Source organism: Schistocerca americana, chromosome 7 (genome assembly GCF_021461395.2).
Source record: "Schistocerca americana isolate TAMUIC-IGC-003095 chromosome 7, iqSchAmer2.1, whole genome shotgun sequence".
Lineage (NCBI taxonomy): Eukaryota > Metazoa > Arthropoda > Insecta > Orthoptera > Acrididae > Schistocerca > Schistocerca americana.
The window spans coordinates 546570346-546581584 of record NC_060125.1 but is presented as its reverse complement, the minus strand read 5'-3'; positions in this window follow the sequence as shown (position 1 = coordinate 546581584).

The window sequence follows — 11239 nt, the reverse complement described above, 5'->3', positions numbered from 1 at the left end:
AGTTATGACATCATATTCTTGGGAAATTCCCCTCACAGCATAACAACTTTCAAGAAACAAAAAAATATTGTGAGGATAATGAAAAATGCAAACAGCTGAAAATCATGCAAACTACGATTGGCTGGTGACTAGCCCCTACCCCTCGACTCGCTGAAACGTCAATCACAATGTCATTTCAGTCAGAGTATAGGTAAGTAGTGGTACAAAACAAATACATAAATTAAGTTTAAGAAACATACTGTAATTTTTGATGGCACATGTATTCCTCCTCAGATCATTCCTGCATATGAACTCGTCACATGGCATCAAGGTCGAGTTTCATCGATTCATCTCTATGGGCATTGAGAAGGGCAATGGCATTAAGACGATCCTGCCTCATTATAGAACGAAGATATGTTTTCACCCTCCGCAGACAAGAAAACAATCACTCAGCGGTACAGGACGTTACCGGAATCGTCAGCACTACATGTATGAATTTCACTAGTTCAGGCAGTAGGTCAAACTAATATTCGCAGAATCACTACTGTGGATAATCTCATGAAACATGCTTTGGTGGAGAAGCAAGAGTTCTTTGTCTATATCTGATTCGTAGAAAGATAAAATATCAAATGAGTGTTTGTTATCACCAAGAAGAAATTGTTCACTTTGATTTACAAACATGAATGATTGAGTTTAATGATTGAGTTACGAACCGTGATTCCAAGTAGCTGATCGATGTATCCATTGTTTCATAATACAATCTTCTATATTTGTCACATACTTCAGTGAATGTTTCTACAGATGAATTAATGGAGTCATTGTATTTCTTAGGGACTTTTCTTCTATGGGGTAATTTTGGGGAATCAACATCCATATCTTGACATTTGGAAGTTACTTCACCCCGGAATGATTCATAATTGTGTCTCATAAATTTAATGGAAGTTACAAGAGTGGAAATCATATTGGCCTCCTCTAAGTGTAGGGATTTCCTCTGTAGTGCTATGTTTATGGTATCAATGTGACCAAACAGTTTTACCAAAAGTAATAACATGAAAAAGAAATCATATGTCTACATATTAATCAAAAAGCCGTTTGCTTGGCCCCAGTGTCTGAATTGTCATTTCTTGAAACATTTAGAAAAAATTCCTGAAGTTCTGTACAGTTGGACAAAACTGAAGACATTGCCAAGTATCTTACGACCCACCTTGTAGGACAGAGTGGTTTCAAATTTGTAGAGGCATCTGCCTTCAGGTGAGCAAAAAGATCTAATCTTTTAGGTGAATCTCTCACAAAATGTATTAAGTCCTTCATAACATTCAATGCATTTTGACATTCTGGAACTGCTTTCACAGTGTCTTGTAGTGTTAGATTTAAACAGTGTGCAAGGCAGTGCACAAACATAGCTCTCTTCTCCATTTCCATAAACTTTGCCTAGGCACCATTATATAATCCGGCCATGTTAGCTGAACTGTCAAAGCATTGGCCCCTACAATTAGATGTAGGCAAATCAAATCGTCTCAAAATGCCAATAATAATATCAAACAGAGCCTTAGCTGTGGTACTTTGTATTGAGTATAGCCCTAAAAAATATTCTTCTATCTCTAGCGAAGCATCAATCAATCTTATACAGATACTAAATTGCTCTTTGGTGGCTATGTCTGTTGTTTCTTCTGCTATTATTGTAAAATACTCTGCACTCTTGACATCCTCCAATAATTTTCTAAGAATTGTATGACTTAAAGTGGCCAAAATGTCAATTTGCACATAATGGGATGTCCATTTGTAAGTTTCGTGCTGTAGCCATATTAAAAGTAGTTGGTTATGTTCACATCGAAGGCATAATAAATTGTCAAAGTTACTTGTTTCGTCAGTATGCCCATGTGTTGCAAGCCCCTGCACTGCTAAATAATGGAGGGAAGATATGATTTTTAGTAAACAAGCTCGGTTTTCTTTCATTTGTGTCAGTTTTTCTTTGGAAATCTGACTAAATACATTGACATTTGATTTTAAGGATTTGAATTTCAGTACAGCTTCTCTGTGGCAGCCCAATGCTTCATGCGCTTTCAACTTTTCTACCCCTTTCTTCCAGTTTGAAAAACCAGTTTCCATGAAAGTTTTTTCCATTTTGTGATAAAACTGAAAACGATTTTCTTTAAACATTTGTCAGCAAATTTTGCAAAAAATAACATCTTTTACCTTATTGTAATCGATCCATGCAAATTGCTGTTTCCAAGAGGGCTGATAACAGCGTTGTTTTTTCCGGGAACAGTGTTTTTTGTCACCGCCACAGTTCCGTCACTATCTGTGTCTTTGTTGTCACACACAGCTCCACTAACACTGGGTCTAGCTTCACCATCGCTAACATTTGCCACATTGTCACATTTCCTCCTAATTATAAACTTACTTGTCCATTTTAAACTGGGCAGTAAGGGACAAAAGATTAATAACTGAACCGATTAACAGTAAGACTAACTGACCATTGGCGATGCCCAGCTCTGGAATATTTACGTTCACTGCCAACATTAGCTGCGGCCTGCATAACAGTACTGTGCGCCTAACAAGAAGTAGCCATGTAACAATAGTGTTGATTATTGTCAAGGCCGGCTCTAGGGAGAATTTACAAAAATGAATGAAGAGTCTTTAACATTACCTAGTCCTCCTAGCCATTGCCATCAAATTCGGCGTCACTATTGCTCATTAGTTTCTTTTACAAGCTGCCAGCAGGCTGCTGTGGGAGGAAGTGGAGCTTGTCCTAGCAGCCAAAATGCTGCGAGCTCATGGTGAGCTTTCGTACCCCACATACCTCCATACAGTAAAAGTGTGCGAATAGTACAGATGCAGGGGACAAACCCTGTCATGACAGTTCGTCATTTGCAGAGGTTGGAGGAGTAGCAGAAAGGATTATGCAATACCTCATAAAATTGGTATTTTTTCCTACATAATCATTACATACTATTATGGAAAAATATATGTGCAAGTACCTTGCCGCCCCCCCCCCCCCCCAAGTCGGCGCCACTGCCCATGAGAATTATCTCATGTTTTGGGTCTATGGAATGAACACTGAATCTAATCTAATCTCAAGGATTTGCCACCATAATACTATTGCAGAATTGTGGGAGAGGGGAATGGTGGTGTCATATTGCAATGTTATTTACACACATTGTGCCTTCTAAAATTTTGCTGAAAAGACTGCAAACACATTATTATTTGCACTTAACATACCACGTGAACAGAAAATGCTTAGCATAACTTATGCTTTTGGATGCCTCACAAAACTAACTGAACACAATTACACAGAGAAACACTTTTCATTATTTGCTTAATGTACTACTGTCTATTCTCTGAGTTTTACAGAACATTATATCTTTTTATATGCTTGTGACATATCCAATTTGTGAGATATTTTTATCTTTCATAATTGTTCGACAATATTAGGAAGAAGATAGACTGCTACTCACCATATAGTGGAACTGTCGAGTCTCGGACAGACACAACAAGAAGATTGCTGAACAAGTAAGATTTCAACAAAAAAGGCTTTTTCTGAATTAGAGAAACACACACACACACACACACACACACACACACTCACACACACACACACACACACACACACACACACACACACACACACACACACATTCACGCAAATGCAACTCCCAAAGACATGACCACACTCTGGCTGCCGAGGTCAGCCAGTGTGTATGGTCATGTGTGTGAGAGTTATATTTGTGTAAATATGTGTGTATGTGGGAGGGGGGTGTTTGGAAGGGGCGGGAGAGGGGGGGGGGGGCTTTAATTCTGAAGAAGGCTTTTGGGCTGAAAGCTTACTTGTTTAGCGGTCTTTTTGTTGTGCTTGTCTGAAACTCAACATTTCCATTATATGGTGAGTAGCAGTCTATCCTTTTTATAATAACATCATTATTCCATCCTGGATTTTCCATTGCCTGACATTTTTATATCTATAATCACATATCTGTTTGCATATCAGTAATGAAAATCAATCTGAGTTGAAGTTGTAAACAGCTGCAATTGTTAATGTGTGAATGAATTGGAGTGTTGTTTTAAAATGTAGCAAATCTATGGATCCCATTTGGCTGACAGTGGTTTTTTATCCAAATGGGGTGTACGTAAATATCATGGAATTCTGAGGTGTTATTTTTGCCAAAATTTTGCAAAACAATTAGGGTGTGTATGTAAGGATACCAGCTTGTCAGTCAGTGATCTAGCAGCAGACACTAGCTGGCCATCCTTAGCTTCTAGAACTTTCTGACAGACAGGGTGTTGTCATGTCAGACCGACAACTTATGTCAGTAGCGAGGGTGTGAAGCAGTAGTAGAGTGAGGTCGGTGGAGTGAACATGTAATGAAAAAGTTATGTGTCAGAAATGCTTGAAATTGAATTACAAAATGTTTAATAGTGCACTGTGAAAAATATTTCGTTGCAATAAAAATATTGGGATCAGCAGAAGCGTCTGATTCCATCTGCTTGCTTTGACCTGTGATGTAACTATGTTGTGTTTCGTAACATCACTGAGGTGCAGCATATTTGAAAAACATATTTGAAATAGATTGTGTTTGCACAAAGCACATTGGAATAAGCAGTGGCACACTTTAATGTGAGATGTTTACATTTTTGAAATGTTTAAGAGTGATGATAGTACAGCACTAGACTGACCCCTTTTTTTTTTTTTTTTTTTTTTTTTTGTCTTGACATTGAGTTATCTTCATGTCATTTGCTATTGGCTACTGATTTATTTTCAGTTTTGAAATTGTTAGTTCATTGTGTTGTTAATGGTTCAAAGGTCGCCCCCCCCCCCCCCCCCCCATTGATACTGTCAAGGAGATTCTCCTTTTCTCCTTGAGTATTATGTATGGATCTTAGAATGGGATTTATTAGTAGTTTGTTGGTTGCTGCTATGGGCAAGAATACGGCATCTAGAACTAAATTCCTCCCATTATATGGCCTCTTGGTGAACTGCGTGAAGTGTCAACAGTGTGTGGAATTTATGATATTCTGCAAAGTCTGTGCTTCTCAAACCATGGACTCATGTATGTGGCAGTGTTTTCAGTAATGATTATTTTGGGTTTACCATGCAAAATCCACAGCTGTGATACATTATTTGTAAACTGAAGGTGGAAACGGGGTGGGGGGTAGAGGAGGGAAGGAAAGGAAAGAAAATGGAAGGGAAGGGATTGCCGATTTCATATGCATTTGGACATTACACAGAATCAGGGGGGATGAGTGAAAATGAGTACCAGACAGGGATTGAAACCCTGAATCTCCTCCTTTCTAGGGAGGTGCACTCTGCCATCTGGGACACACCATTATTGCAGACTATCTCAGCGCGCCTCACAGCTGACCCACATTCCCACTGAGCATCCCCTGTCCATTTCATCCATGCTTGCTACTCTGAGATTGCCTCAGGATGTCAGATGGATGTACTTGCACATCCACACTGAAGAATGTGGATCCATTGCCCATCTGGGTGAATCAATTATATGAATGTGTGGTACCTTTTCTTTTGGACATGTCTGGAAGCACAAACACAATGCATTCATGTAACTGATTCACCTAAATGGGCAATGGACCTACTTTCTTCAGTGGGGATACTCAAGTATGTCTGACCTGTCTTCCTTCTGCCATGTAGCACTTTTTCTGAAAACATTGACAGCAGTTATTTTAAATGATAGTAGCTCTTGAGAATGGCCCACATCTAAAATATGTTACCAGTATTATTCCACACTTACTTATCTCCCAGTCTGTGAACAGTATTTTATTAGAGAACACAGAAATATGATATTCACACTTCTCTTGCAGTACACTCTACACAAACTATGAAGTGGAGATAAAAAAATTCCTTCTATTTTTGTACCCAGTCAACTTCTTGTTACTGCATCTGGAGAGCCATTGTGTGTGTGTCTGCGTTTTATGTTTGTATTTGTGTACTTGTAGTTAATATTTCAAAAGGGTTCCCTATAGTAACTGAAAAATGAAAATAAAACATAACCACAGCTTTTAGGCACAGTATTTATATTAACATTTCTCATTTTAAAAAATCCATAATCTAACATTTTGTATTCCATAAAATAACAGTTTTTATATGAAAACATTGTCAACTGTTATGACACATCTTGCTGGCAACATATTTACAATATTCACAATATGCCCCATCAACACATTTCAGGTCTGTAAATTGTTTGATGCCTTCTGATGACAGCACAATTAAAAATATTGATTACAAGTTATACAAGTCATGGAACTTTTTTAATGCACATACACTTTGCAGTAGATGTTCTTACATCTTAGCTGCTTCCACGGCATTACATATTATACAGCTAAACTTATTCATTTAGTTTACAGTTATTCCTACTTGTTATTATAAAAAATGGACTGAGATGGCAAGCAAACTGAAAACAGCTGCATAACTAAGAGTACAGTGAAACATTATAATTTTAATTGATTTTTTATGCTGCCAAGGTTCATAAACAACTTCATGGACTGTTTTTAATTGCTTCAGAAGTGATATCATGATCTTTAAAACTGTCACTTCAACATCACCACAAGAGGAACTAACTTTTTTGTTCCTATCAAGGGAGTAAGAAGCCAACAATTTTTGTTGTCAAGTAAAAACTCATCTAATTCCAAATGAAAGAAGCAAATAAATACCAACAATAAGTGAGACAGGATCTGGCTGTGTACTCACTAACCATTTAAACAGGAGCAATGCTGACAGACACACACATCGGAAAATGCTGTGTATGGGGGAAGAAAAGAAAATGAACAGGGAAAAGAGAGAGTAATATGTACAGCTGCTGTAGTTATGAAGATGTGGAATAAATCCTGAACCATGAAAGTGACAAAACCCTTTTCTTCTTCAACTAAAAATTCTAAATAAAGCATCATCACACTATTATGAATGTAATGAAATGTATTTTGTCTTCTTTATATTTCAGATAACTTAATATGAATGAGGCGCACAATAATATCCTGTAATTACATTGCAAACAGTGCTTGCAGAAAATATCTGATGTGTTTCAAAGTATGTTTTCTGGTAAGCAATTGAAATTAATGAATGCTTATATAAGATTAATTTCTTCAATGCTTTCAGTATTTTAAGCATGTATATTGACATAGTTTGTGTGTTAGTCAAATCACACATCAAAACTATATCAATAAACCAAATGATAACATAAAAATTCCAGACATATTATACTTCTATTCAGATTAGTGAAGCACTTGTCACGAAATGACTGAGAGTTTAACATGTAGGGAAAGCTTTATGGTAAGCTAATTTTCTTACACATTAGGAACATCTTAACATTGTGTTGCACAGACAGAAATTAATAAAATAACGAAAAAAGCCTGAGAAGGACACAAATAATGCTATGAGAATAGTCACCCACTCACCATATAGATGACGTGTTGAGCAGCAAATATGCACTTAACATAGGTATTGAACACTTCAGCTCAACTTTAGAAGTTCAAAAGCTGAGTTACAGTGATCAGTACCTTGCATATTCTGTTTGATACTCAATACTTATATTTTATTATGACAACTCCTTTTTTACATATCATATGTAAATTATATAGATTTATGAGCACATGTTTCTTGACTTGCAGTGAAGAGAAATGAGGATTGTAAAATGGAAAGAGTTCCCTCCATCTCGATGTTCACTGTCTGTAACTCACTGTGAAGGCCACAGCCAAGAGGACATTTTATTGTGCTGTCAATCATTGACAATTAGTACCTATGAGATGGCATAGATGACTAAAAATTTCTTATTTTATAGTACTATGTGGACACAGCTGAGATGTAAAACATCTGTTATCACTGGTAAGTTATATATGTATACATTTTTCTTTTAAATATGAAGCTTGAAACATAAATGCAGAGCTGTATGCAGGCATTTTCTTTTTCTTTCCTTTAAAATAAAGCCTTTTACAACATTGAACAAATATGATTACTAGTGGAACAGAATCAGTTTGTTCAAAATGATACATACTATCTAGCAGAGAACTAATGCTTTCAGTGAAACAGTAACATTGGGTATCATTTCACTGCAGCTGCTTTTGCATAAACAGAGTTCAATAACATTTGTATTCATTTTTAAAACACTTGCTCAGCAGTAATGAATTTGTATTCATATTCCTCATTTCACACTATAAATCCAGAAAATGGAAGTGAATTTGTTTGTCACAACTTCGTTAATAAAATATGGAACTAAAATACTAGCAGCAATAAAAATACTTTTTGTGGCTAACATCTATGTCAGTCTTTGCATATATCAGATATTAATTAAATTTACACAGGAGAACATGGCTTTCTTAAAAACTGTGCACTTTTTACACAGAGATTTTGTCTTTGTTATGGAAATTGACACTGCGTTTACAGCCTCAACATCTGATGAGCGTAACAACAAATTTTTACTAAATTGAGATTTACTTGCAAGTGGGTAATCGCTGAACTTATTTCCAAGCCCTTTTCAATGCAAGTTATAAGAAAATTATTTTGCATGACTTACAAATACACTTCCATTTAATTAGAGGTATCCTTCAATGAATCAGTATATCCCAAAAATATTTTATTTCCTCTCCAGTACTTCAAGGGCTATTTTTTTTTTATAAATGCAATAGTGGATAAATTTTATACGAAAAGGAAAGACGGCGTAAAACTTCACAGTATTTTTTTAACTATTGTTTCTTGTACTGACACTAATATTCAACTTGCTTTGTATGAATCCTCATAATGTCTGATATGCCAAGTATGCTCCATTATAATAAAAACTACTTAACAATATTCTATGTACATAACTATATATATTCTCTTATTTACACTCCACATTATAAGTAATACAACTTTAGCATAATTTTGTATTAAGTTAGTATAAATATATGGTTTCTAATACTTACAGTTATTAATTTTTTACATTGGTCTTTTATGAACAATATTTGTCTGTAATATGCATCCAGATATCTAGTTGCAAAAACAGATATTTGAACAATCTTTTATGAAGAAAAAAAGTGAGAAAATAAATTAGTACCATACATGTAACACAAACCACATCCTTCAGTCAAATCACTTTAACAATTACTCCAAGCTCCCTCAGAGTAATGCAGCAATCAACATGAGATTAACTAAAAAATCACCTCAAACTATACATCAAATTTTAACACATATCTGAGGAAAATAATTATTGCAAAAAAGGTTTTACTTAATTTCTCAGTTTATCATTTTTCAACGTCAAGTGAAATAATGAAGTTACACAGTGAGGAACAAAAAGTAAACTTTTCAGTCTCCAAAGCCAAAAAACAATTTTGTTAGAGAGCAGTAATTTCTCGATAAATCACAATAAAACTTTATTATTTGGAAGAATCTCTATGAAAATTACAGTAACTGGAATAATATTCAGAAAAGTTTTTAAAGTATTTTAGGTAGCTGAGAAGAAGTCAGTCCATTAGTGATGTCACAAGTTATTTTTAATAATTTCTATTTCATTCTTACATAGCACCTTTTCTAAGATTATTATTTAACAACTATTTTTTCTTTTCTTGTAAAGATATGCATTTATAATATTTTGTGTAGTTATATTTGAAAAATTTAAAAAAATAAATTTTAATGTTTTATCTGGTTTGGAATAAGAATCTTGAAAAATAGTAACTACACATAATTGGTGTTTTATTCTGAATTACTCAGCAGAAACTTACTTTCTATCTTTCTAATCTGCATGTATCCCTTCTAGCCTAAAAGATTTAATAGCACAAGCAATTAATTTTATTTCATGCGAGAGACAAAGCTCTTTAACTAGTCAAGTTCAATGAAAGAGCCATTCAAAATACTATTTTGTTATTATGACATTACAATTAATTTATTCTGCCTAAAATTTGTCAAAGATTCAACATTTTAATGGCTATTTTTGCAGTACTCTAACTGATTTCAAAATAAATGTATTTTTATACAGCTCTGAGTATGACTCAATTTAACAAATCTATTATTACTAAAATAAATCTTTTTTATGATAGCCACACCACATCAGAATATGATTACAGGAAATATTTAACATGTTCCACATTCCTGGGCTGGCATTCTTATTTATTTGTGTGTGTTCCTCAACTTGAATAACAAGTAAATTTAAATAGGCTGAGGAAGTAACCATTTAAGAAGATGGCATCACTTATGGAAGGCTTCTTGTATAAAAATTGCAATTGCTGAGAATAGTTATGACATATTAGTTCTGTTATCACACTTAAACAGTATTCAACACTGTTAATGCTTTTCACACTTCTCATTCACTTAGGATACTCACTCATATCACTCAACTGAAATATGCTCATGAAAATAAACATTAGCCATTGTCAAGGCCATAAATATCATCACAATTGTTATCAAGGGCACAAAAGTTTTGTGTTGCTGTCCATTAACACTCTCCTTGAATTTTCACATAATCATTCAGAACAGTTAGTGCATTATAGTCATTTGAGCAGGTAGAAAATGGCACAGAAAATGTCTCTGTTTCATTAATAGTAAATGAATAATGTTACTTATGGAATGAGGACAGTAGCTCTCCTGGTTTTCAATAAATAATGTAATTGCAACTGAAGTACTCTTTTCACTTGACAGTCTGCTCCATTGATTGTTATATGTTCTTAAAGTGCCTGTGGTGAAAATTACTCTCAAGAAATTAGGTCTTGCTTACAAGTACTCCCAGAAGAAATCTTAATTATGATTAGATTACTGTGCTGTGTGGTATACACTTAAATTCATCAAATATATTGTTAATGCAAACAGCTTGTGTTAAATCTCAGTACTAGGACATAAAATGAAACTTCAAAAAATATTACATAAAACGGTTCTCACGGTTTACGCATACTGTAAATAAAAAATTATAGTGGACAACACCCTAGGTGACAAGAATGTGCAGACATTGGAACCTGCAACTTCTATTTTAATTGTGTCAAAATATTACTTGAAGTTATATTTCTCATGTTCATAACAATCTTACTTATTGAACATTTTTCCAGTTTTGTATTTAAAATAATAATGGAAACAGTAAAACCCATAGTGTTGCACAATGCTTTCATCGTACCTTGCTAAGCAGTGTTATGCAACAACTCTGAATGCTAAGGCACAATGTATGTGATTGATATGAAGATGATGATAAATATATACACTTGGTGCAGAGTTAGACAATATGACGAGCTCTAATGAATAAAATGTTGTTATCTTAATAACAGGAATCATTATGGTTATTACAGTCCATAT